This window comes from Gobio gobio (genome assembly GCF_949357685.1).
Source record: "Gobio gobio genome assembly, chromosome: 1".
NCBI lineage: Eukaryota > Metazoa > Chordata > Actinopteri > Cypriniformes > Gobionidae > Gobio > Gobio gobio.
In genome coordinates, this window is record NC_137097.1 from 20,038,767 (window position 1) to 20,048,998 (window position 10,232).

A 10,232-nucleotide genomic window follows, 5' to 3' on the forward strand; every position below is an offset into this window, starting at 1 on the left:
AACTTTGTTCGGCACCTGAAGTTGCACAAAGAAAGGTACGTTTTGAACGAATGCAAGCACCTTATCGGATGTACCGTAACTTACTAGCTGCTGCATATTTACTGTATCAACGAGACAATAAACGCACGTCTACCTTGCTGGTTCATGCTAACAAAAATAGGAATTTTTGAACCCGGATTATATGAGGTACATGAGTGCATAGACGTTGGAACCGGGGGGTTTCCCCACCCCTCTAGGGGCCAGCCAGCTGCTTTTTTCGTTGTTTTTGTTTTCCGTTTATATATATATATATATATATATATATATATATATATATATATATATATATATATATATATATATATATATATATATTGTTGGGGTAACAGCTTAGGACCCAGGACCAGTAGTGAAAAATGAAGACCAAGAGTCAGGGAAAAATTTACTGAAGAATAGTTTGCAGTTTCATCAGCAGAAGCCAACTTCAAGTCTCACAAGGAGTTCGTAGGCTGCGCTCCCTCTAACACAGTCTCCCCGCCTCCGCCTCACGTCAATACAATTTCTAAACAGTTATACTGTTTTCAAGGTCTAACCACGTCATTATTGTAATGTGGAATGATTCTGATTGGCTCTAACAACATGCAATGTAAGCAACTTTCCACACGTAAACAGATAGGAGCACATATCACTAAAAATGCATAGACTCGTTGTCGCCCAGTCCTAGATTTAGATTACAATGACCTCGGAGGTCACAGAAAGACGTCTCCACGTCTGGCATCGTCTGCAGAAAACTCCATCTCCAATACTGATTCTGCAAAGATCATGCAACGCACATACACACAAAAGCTCCAAAGAGTAACAGTTTGCTCAAGGTTGAGAACATCTTAACTAACTATCAACAAGGCACTTTTCCAAAACATCTTAGTACAGAAGTGAATTTATTCTTTTAGTAAGAAAGGCACATAAAAGAGGTACATTTCTCTGAGTCCCCAAAAAGTCACGTAGACCTGTAACCTATGTGGACATAAGGTCACTTTAGGATGACATATAGATCAACACATGCAGAGAGGCCCCCCTTCACTCCCAGAGTGTTTCACACTCCAAGGACAGTTGCCTGTCAGCTCGTTTAACACAGACATCAGAGCAGCACCTAAAGAAATTTGTTTCCACAAGCACACAGCAAATATATATAATAAAATCTACAAAATCACTCATTAAATATAGAGAAGTTATAGATGAACTGATTTATCCAATGTAGAAAATAGTTATAACTTGATTATCATTGATTCTTATTTTATTATTGATCATAAAACCATTCTTGAAGGATATGTGTATAAACGAAGAGACACAGGTATCTGACCTGCCCCATTAATATAGACATGGGTCTATATATATATAGGTATGTGGCGCACATATATATACAGAATCTGTATTAAAATGTGTTTGATTTAAGCCTACATTTCAAAATTTTGTGTCATAAAATTATATTGCGCATACAGCTCAAGCACGATGGACCAAAGAGCGCGCATTTCGACATTTGCAGTAAAAACTTAAAATATAAATTCTCAGAAAATACATTTAATACCAATATATTGAAACGTCCGTTTATATACTCCATTAATAAAGGAGTCCAAACATTGGAAAAATATCAGTCCACATGCGTTTTATATTTAATATGAGGGAAATAGACATGCATGCATGCGTGACACAAAAAATCTTTAACTTTTAGGTAGCAAAATATTTTTAAGTAATTCTGTCAATTACACTAAGGTTATTACATTGTGCCTTTCAGTGCCTATGCCTCGCGAGTGGATGATAGCCCTGAAGACGCCTGGCAATGATGTATACCTTTAGTGGTAGTATAGCTTTAGTTTTTTGAGGGAAAGGGCTTTCTTATGACTTTTGAAGCAGTGAAAATATTCTTAATATTGCATACACTGAAACTGAAATGTATTATCGTATACCGTAGTGTACAATAGACAATGAATTTTAACACAACAACATTGATATGAGTAAAGAGTAGTTTCAAATGCTATGGCAAAGAAACAGCGCCTGCAGTGTTTTGCACACACGTTGCAGCTGGTTGTGGGAGACGGTTTGAAAGAAACAAAAGTGGCATGTCCTTCTCTCTACAAGTTATCAAAACTTAGCTCCCTGCTCCACACAAGCACAACGTTTAAAGACATCTTCGATGGTGAATTTGGGGAGCACAGAGGCATCCCTGCTGCAGTGAGCACGAGGTGGAATTCCACACTGTGGCAGGTGAAAGCAGTCCTTCATTGTGATCAGCAAAAGCTCTGCGCAGTTCTTGAGAAGGCCGGGCATAAAGAACTGTCATTCACACCACGAGAGTGGAATCTGCTGAAGGAGTTGGTGGACATTTTGAAACCTTTCGGAGAAGCAACTGATTTGACACAGGGAGAAAGTCATTACAATCAGTGCAGTTGTTCCATCCGTCTTGTCCCTCAATCACCATCTTGAGAAGCTGACGCCTCAAGTTCGTTTCCTGAGCGGCCTGGTCAGAGGTCTGCAGGCATCCCTGAAAAAAAGATTCTTGGGATCTTCATTAATGTGAAAATGGCCCAGTCTCAAGAAGGGATCACTGCCCCTTTTTCAGACACAGTCTATCTGAAAGCAGCTGCCTTGGATCCAGCCTTTTGTCTGCTGTGGATTGAGCCCCATGTGCTGGTCAACCGTGACATCAAGGCAGAGGTGGCACAACGAGTTAAAGGTAAATATTGACTTGCAATGCAATTTAAATGCAACGTAAAATAATTTGATCTTAATCTGATCTAGGATCTAATGTGATATTAATCTGACTTTAACAATAATAACAATTTTCAGTCTTGCACAGTATCATCAACATCAGTAATGGTAATAAGGGCTCTTTTGTTTCTACTGTGACACATTTTTTTTTAGAATTGATCCTGCAAGATGCTGCAGAGACGGAGGTTGTGCCTGTGCCAGTGCCTGCTGAAGAAGAACTAGAAGACATGGAAGGAAAAGGGCTGTTTGCTGCAAACCATAAGAGGCAGAAAAGGGATGTTGGGACCCCACCAGCAGTACAGCTAAGTCACTACATTGGCATGGCAGAAGGACAGAATGCCCTTTTGTTCTGGGCACTGAACAGTAAGACTCTTCCTTCACTCTTTCAAGTAGCCATCCGAGTCTTGGCAGTGCCTGCTTCTAGTGCTCCAGTGGAGCGAGTTTTCAGCCATGGTGGCATCATTCCGCATCCCCATCGTGCACAAATGACTGACAGACTTTTGGCCAATTTGATCTTTTGCAAATGCAATGCAGTATAGGGGCATCCCTCCACCTGTCCACAGCACGCGTGCACACACACACTCACTCTCTGCTCATCACCTGTCCACACATCTCTCTCTCTCTCTCTCTCTCTCTCTCTCTCTCTCTCTCTCTCTCTCTCTCTCTCTCTCTCTCTCATATTATCACGTTGGTCCAGTATTTCAGAAGATTTTATTGATGACATGTTTAAGTTAGCCCTAAGTTTAGGCTAAAAGGACCCATGTCTATTTGAAAGTTAAACTGTTTTGCAATATGAGGTCAATACAATACAGGACTGAAGCTGCTGTGCATTGTTCTAGTGCAATATGCTGTTGAAATAGAACATTTAAATTTTCACAAAAAATGCTTGTGTTTTTACTGTATTTGATTAATGTCATTGTATAAAAAGAGGTTTAAATAAATACAAATCTTACAGACATACATGATTTGTATAAATTTTATTTCTGTGGTAAGAGGACTTGAAATGACTTGAAACTAAAACGGTAGGACTTTGGACTCGACTTGAGACTTGTTGGCTTTGACTTTTGACTCGACTCGGGACTTGCCTCATCTTTGACTCGACTTGACTCGGGACTCGAGGGCAAAGACTTGAGACTTACTTGTGACTTGCATAACAATGACTTTGTCCCACCTCTGGTTCCTGGTGCTTTTTCATGCGCTCGGTTGGATACCAAAGTAAGCCGGTCAATTAATGAGTTTGATCTGCGCTTCTCTGACTTCACAATACAGCACTCAGCCTTTGCCATCTTTGCCAATCCTTTGACCGTCGACGTCGACAGTGCGCCCCATCACCTTCAGATGGAGTTAATAGAGCTTCAAAGCGATAGTGGCCCGAGAGCAAAGCTCCAGGATTCTGCACTCAAGGACTTTTACCGTCTACTGCCCCCGGCTTTGATGCCACAACTTCTGCTCATGTTCTGTCCATGTTTAGAAGCACATATCTGTGCGAACAGATGTTTTCAATTATGAATCTAATCGAGACCAAGCACAGATCAAGCATCATGAAAATGAATACAATATTTGTAACTCAAATAATAATCAAATAAAGAGACAGTTATTTAACAATGTGTCAAGGAATAGTATCATTTATACAGTCTTACAGTTACACCTGGCCCTTTGAGGGCAGCCATAATGCTGAAGTGGCCCTCAGTGAAAAGGAGTTTGACAGCCCTGAATTAGAGTCTAAAACAAGAACTTTCATTGTCGTGTTTGCACTTTTCTGAACAGAGGTGATCTTTAGTTTCTAAATTCTTTATTGCTGATCTCACGCTTCAGAGAGTCAAATTTTGTGCGAAAGCCTTGAGGTCTTGAGGAGCTGGACAGGTGGAAAACCTGTAATTTCCTAGCATTATTTCCTTCTATACACATTGGAGGTTGTGTTAAAGGGAATACTGCCAGATAACATGTGCCTTTCTTTTAATGTAGCCATCACAATCTTAGTATTTCCAAGTTTTGTGCGGGAACAGTTTATTATATCTGATGCGGTGAGAATGTAGTTTTCTCACCGTATTAATTTTGTTACTGAAAGGAAAATGCACAGCACATATTTACACATTCATTTAACTGCCACACGGGATATTCACCAGTGCGCTGCCCCTAAGCAAGGACCGATAAAATATTTTTAAAAAAAAACTAACTGAGCCGTATTTCAGAGCCTTGAGGGCTGTGAAAGGCCTCTCTATCTAAACTCTTATGTAAATCTCAAGGTTGGCTTTGTTTCTGCAAGTCTTTCCAGTGATGCCACATGAAATGATTCTCTCTCGTATGAGTTATTACATAAACCCAAGATTTTTCTGTCTGCAACTCATTCCACACTGATGACATATAAAACCGTTCTCTCATAAGTGTATCCTCATCTGGTGCTTAAAGGTGACTTTATATCTGAAACTCTCTCCACAGAGATCACAAATGAACGGCTTCTCTCCAGTGAACTCTCATGTGGCATTCAAGACTTCCTTTTTGGATGAAATCTTTTCCACACTGTTGGCAGGTGTAAGGCTTCTCTCCAGTGTGGATTCTCATGTGTGTGTCAAGGTTTGCTTTTCGGTTGAAACTCTTTCCACACTGTTGGCAGGTGTAAGGCTTCTCTCCAGTGTGAACTCTTAAATGGCCTTTAAGATGCCCTTTTTGATTGAAACTCTTTCCACATTGTTTGCAGGTGAAAGGCTTCTCTCCAGTGTGAATCCTCATGTGGTCTTGAAAGTGTGCTTTTTGTCTGAAACTCTTTCCACACTGTTGGCAGGTGTAAGGCTTCTCTCCAGTGTGAGTTTGTTTGTGCATGCTAAAGTTTCCTTTTTGATTGAAACTCTTTCCACACTGAGGGCACGTGTAGGGTTTCTCTCCAGAGTGAACTCTCATGTGACTTTCAAGGTATCCTTTATCAGTGAAACTCTTTCCACACTGTTGGCACGTGTAAGGCTTCTCTCCAGTGTGAATTCTCATGTGGGCTTTAAGGTTCCCTTTTCGGCTGACACTCTTCCCACACTGTTGGCAGGTGTAAGGTTTCTCTCCAGTGTGAGTTCTTAAATGTCTATTAAAGTTTCTTTTATCACTGAAACTCCTTCCACACTGTTGGCAGGTGAAATAAGTTTCTGTCTTTTGAGCGTTTTCTTGGGAGGAACTCTTTTCAGTCTTTGAACAACTAAAAGATGTTTCTTCAGTTATGAAATCATGTTTCTCATGTTGATCTTTCTCTTCCTTTCCATTCATATCTTGACTCTCTTCTTTCACTGACATCCGGTCAAAGGAAAAAAAGACAAATAAAATGTTACCTGCATGATGTTTTAACATATGTTTTGATTATGTTTAATTTCATATGATTAAAAGATAATATAAATGAACGTTTTATGCCTTCATTTGATTGCCTTGACTTCATTTATAACATACACATACAAACATTTCTGAAGGAAAAAATTGATTGAAATGGACCCTTCGGATGAGACGTTAAACCGAGGTCTTGACTCTCTGTGGTATTTAAAAACCCAGGATGTCCTTCGGAAAAAAAGAGTAGGGGTGTAACCCCGGCATCCTGGCCAAATTTACCCTTTGGCCTCTGTCCATCATGGCCTCCTAATCATCCCCATTTACCAATTAGCTTTATCACTCTGTCTCCTCTCCACCAATCAGCTGGTGTGTGGTGGGTGTTCTGGCTCAATATGGCTGCCGTCTCATCATCCAGGGGGTGCTACACATTGGTGGTGGTTGAGGAGACTCCCCCGTTCTATATGTAAAACGTTCTGAGTACCTATTATTATTATTATTATTATTATTATTAAAATCACTGCTTGTTAAATAATTTACTATTAAAATGTAATTAAGCCATTTGTGACAGGACGGTTTACTCTTCGTTACGGCAAACAGATGTCTGTAAAAACCCTTGGATGCATGACTGACATGGTTGCTGGCTAGCAAGAAGCCAATTTTGTACATTGTACTTTTGACTTGTACCTCAAGTTTTTTTTCCCCAATTTTTTTGTTGTTGTTGTTACTTGTTATGTCTTTAAAATTGATTTTGTTAAGCCCTTGGCCTTAATTGGGGGAAATAAAAATCCCATCTCCATTAAAACTGACTCTCTTCGTTTGTGAATGTGCCATAACATCAACCTCTTGAGGCCCAAATCCTACAACACCATTAAAATGGAATCCAGAATAAAAAAAAGGAATTGGAGGGGGAAACGTTTTTCATGGCCCTGAATATGTAATTTAAATAAAAATAATAATATAAATAGTTTTTTAAATAGTTTTTCATGATTTAGATGAATTGCATGTTTTACTAAAATGTCATGTAACCATTAAAAATGTATAATAAAAAAAATCTAAATCCAGAAAAATTAAAACAGAAAAAAATGAATTTGGGAAAACATAAACCATTTCATAGGACCCTAGTATGAGCAGCGTCTGTACTGTCGTCCGGTTTCAAAATACATCTCTGTTATATTGTCATTTTCTGATCTTTGCAACATCACAACCTTGTTTCTGCAGTAACTTTCAGCATGTGTCCTAAAACAACTTCTGACGTTTATGTTTTACAGTTGTGTTCAAAATAATAGCAGTGTGTTTAAAAAAGTGAGTAAAGCTCATCAATACACGCAAATGCATTGGGAACTGCGCATTCTATTCTAAGTCAAAACATGAAGAAAAATTTAGCTCATTTGTTATTACTTTACAGAAAGTGAAGGAAAAGGAATATTAGGCTGTTCAAAAAAATAGCAGTGTCTGCATTTTTCTTTACAAAGTCAAACATTTACTGTATAAACTGAAAAATGCTTGATTTAGCTTTCTTGTCGATCACTGGACTAATATTTAGTTGTATAACCACGGTTTCTGAGAACTGCTTCACATCTGTGTTGCATGGAGTCAACCAATGTCTGGCATCTGTGAACAGGTATTCCAGCCCAGGACGATTGCACTACATGCCGCATTTCTTGGTTTTGCCTCAGAAACAGCATTTTTGATTTTGAGTCACCACTCCATAATGTTAATCTTGTTGGTCTGGAACCAAGATGCTGCTCGCTTACTGGTGTGTTTGGGGTCGCTGTCTTGTTGAAACACCCATTTCAAGGGCATTCCTCTTCAGCAACATGACCTCTTTAAGTATTTTGATGTACTCAAACCGATCCATGATCCCTGGAAAGCGATAAATAGGCCCAACACCCATAGTAAGAGAAACATCCCCATATCATGATAATGTTTGCACCACCATGCTTCAGTCTTCACAGTGTACTGTGGCTTGAATTCAGTATTTGGGAGTCGTCTGACAAACTGTCTGTGGCCCCTAGACCTAAAAAAAGAACAATCTTGCTTTCATCGGTCCACAAAATTGCGCCATTTCTCTTTAGGCCAGTGTTCTTTGGCAAATTGTAACCTCTTCAGCATGTGTCGTTTTTTCAACAATGGGACGTTGCGGGGGCTTCTTGCCGATAGCTTGGCTTCACATAGGCGTCGTCTAATTGTTACAGTACTCACAGGTAACTTTAGACTTTCTTTGATCTCCCTGGAGCTGATCTTTGCCATTTTGGCTATTCTTCGATCCATTCGAATGGTTGTTTTCCGTTTTCTTCCACGTCTTTCTGATTTTGGTTGGCATTTTAAAGCATTTGATATAATTTTAGCGGAGCAGCCTATACTTTTCTGCACTTCTTTATTTGTTTTCCTGTCTCTAATCCAGTGGTTTTTCAAACCTATCTCGGAGGACCCCCAGCCCTGCACATTTTGTATGTCTCCCATATTTGACACACCCACTTCAGGTCTTGCGGTCTCTTATAATGAGCTCATGAGTTGAATCAGGTGTGTTAGATGAGGGAGATATACAAAATGTGCAGTGTTGGGGGTCCTCCAGGACAGGTTTGAAAACCCCTGCTCTAATCAACTTTTTAATCAAAGTACGCTGTTCTTCTGAACAATGTCTGGAACAACCCATTTTACTAAGATTTTCAGAGAGAAATGCACAGGACAACATTTGCTGCCTGTGTTCATCGGATCAGCACAAAAATCGAATTTGGACTGACAGTCTGAACGTAGCCTAAGAGTTAGAGTTCTTCAACTTTGTAATCCCCGAACCCGAAAACCCGAACCAGGTACTGGTTACCATAGCAGCAAAAACACATTAGCAGTACAAGACCTAAAGCTCTATGACCTAAAGGAATTGTAGAGAGTTGCACTCCCACTTCACTTTGAAACAGACAAAAACACTTGAGAAATGGAGACATGTATCCAAGTTTCCCACCTCTAGATTTTCCTTTTGTATTGTTTTTGCCTATGGATTAATTCAAACCATGGGCGTCACTAGGGGGGCTTCAATATGGTCATGCAGAATAAGGCATTAATATTTATAGGTATAAGTTATAAGAAAAAGCCAATATCCTAATATGCGTACTAATAAGCTACTAGTTAATAGTGAGAATCGGACCCGTAACCCTCTAGGCGCCACGGCCGAGTTTACTCGACAAGATGCGGCTCTGAATAAAACGGACGATTTTGTCAAATAGGGTGTCAAATTTCGTTCGACCTCCCCTCCACTAGATGGCAGACATATCATACTTCATCCCCGACGCAAAAAAAGTCATGCTTCTATTCAAAATCTTCGAGCAAGAGCGCATTGAATCAGTGCGAACAAAAGCGGAGCTAGTGTGCGAGTGAGCCATTTTATCAGAGCAATATTGTCAATGTCAGCGAGTATTTGCATTAGATTATTATTATTTTCTAATGGCATCAATAAAACTTACCCGCAATGAAGTGTTGGGTCTTCTATTCGCGGACCCTGATTCTGAAGGGGAATATGACGTGATTCAGAAAGTGAAAGTATAGCCCTACTACACCAAGCACAAATGTTGAATCCTTTGCTCAATGTAGATGGTCCTTTGCCCAATGTCAGTGGTGGGAACACAGTGGTGTTTCCTGGGGTCGGAGTGTTCATCGTGAAGTTAGCAGGCGTGTTACGCCGGCTTCATACCGCACGCGCAAGCAGTGAGTTGGCAGGGCAGGAGTGGTGCGTATGGAGAGCGGGAGCTGCGCGTTGTGCATTCAGACTGGCAGTGTTTGTCTGGTGCAGCTGTATTGCAAATACAGTTAGAAGGCGACGTGGAGGCAGGGTGGGGAGTCGCAATGACAATGACAGTAGTCCGAACTGTGCACACTCGGCGGGCGCGCACGCTTCTGTCTCTCATCTTGTCTCATCTCACTCATGATCTCTGCCTTTTCTACTTGTGACTTTATGGCTTCTTGGCCATAAGTCAATTAGGCATAGTGTTGAGCTCATTTGCATATTTAAAATAGATTTTTCCAAGAAACTTGTAAAACAAAATACTTTTCATGTATACTTTCACCGTGTGAGGTTTGATTGTGATAGGAGTAAAGGAAAAAATAAGCCAATTAAGGGTGTATTTTGGGTATATTCGATTAGTATATTGCTCATTTGCATATTCATTTTCAAAGAAACTTCTAATACA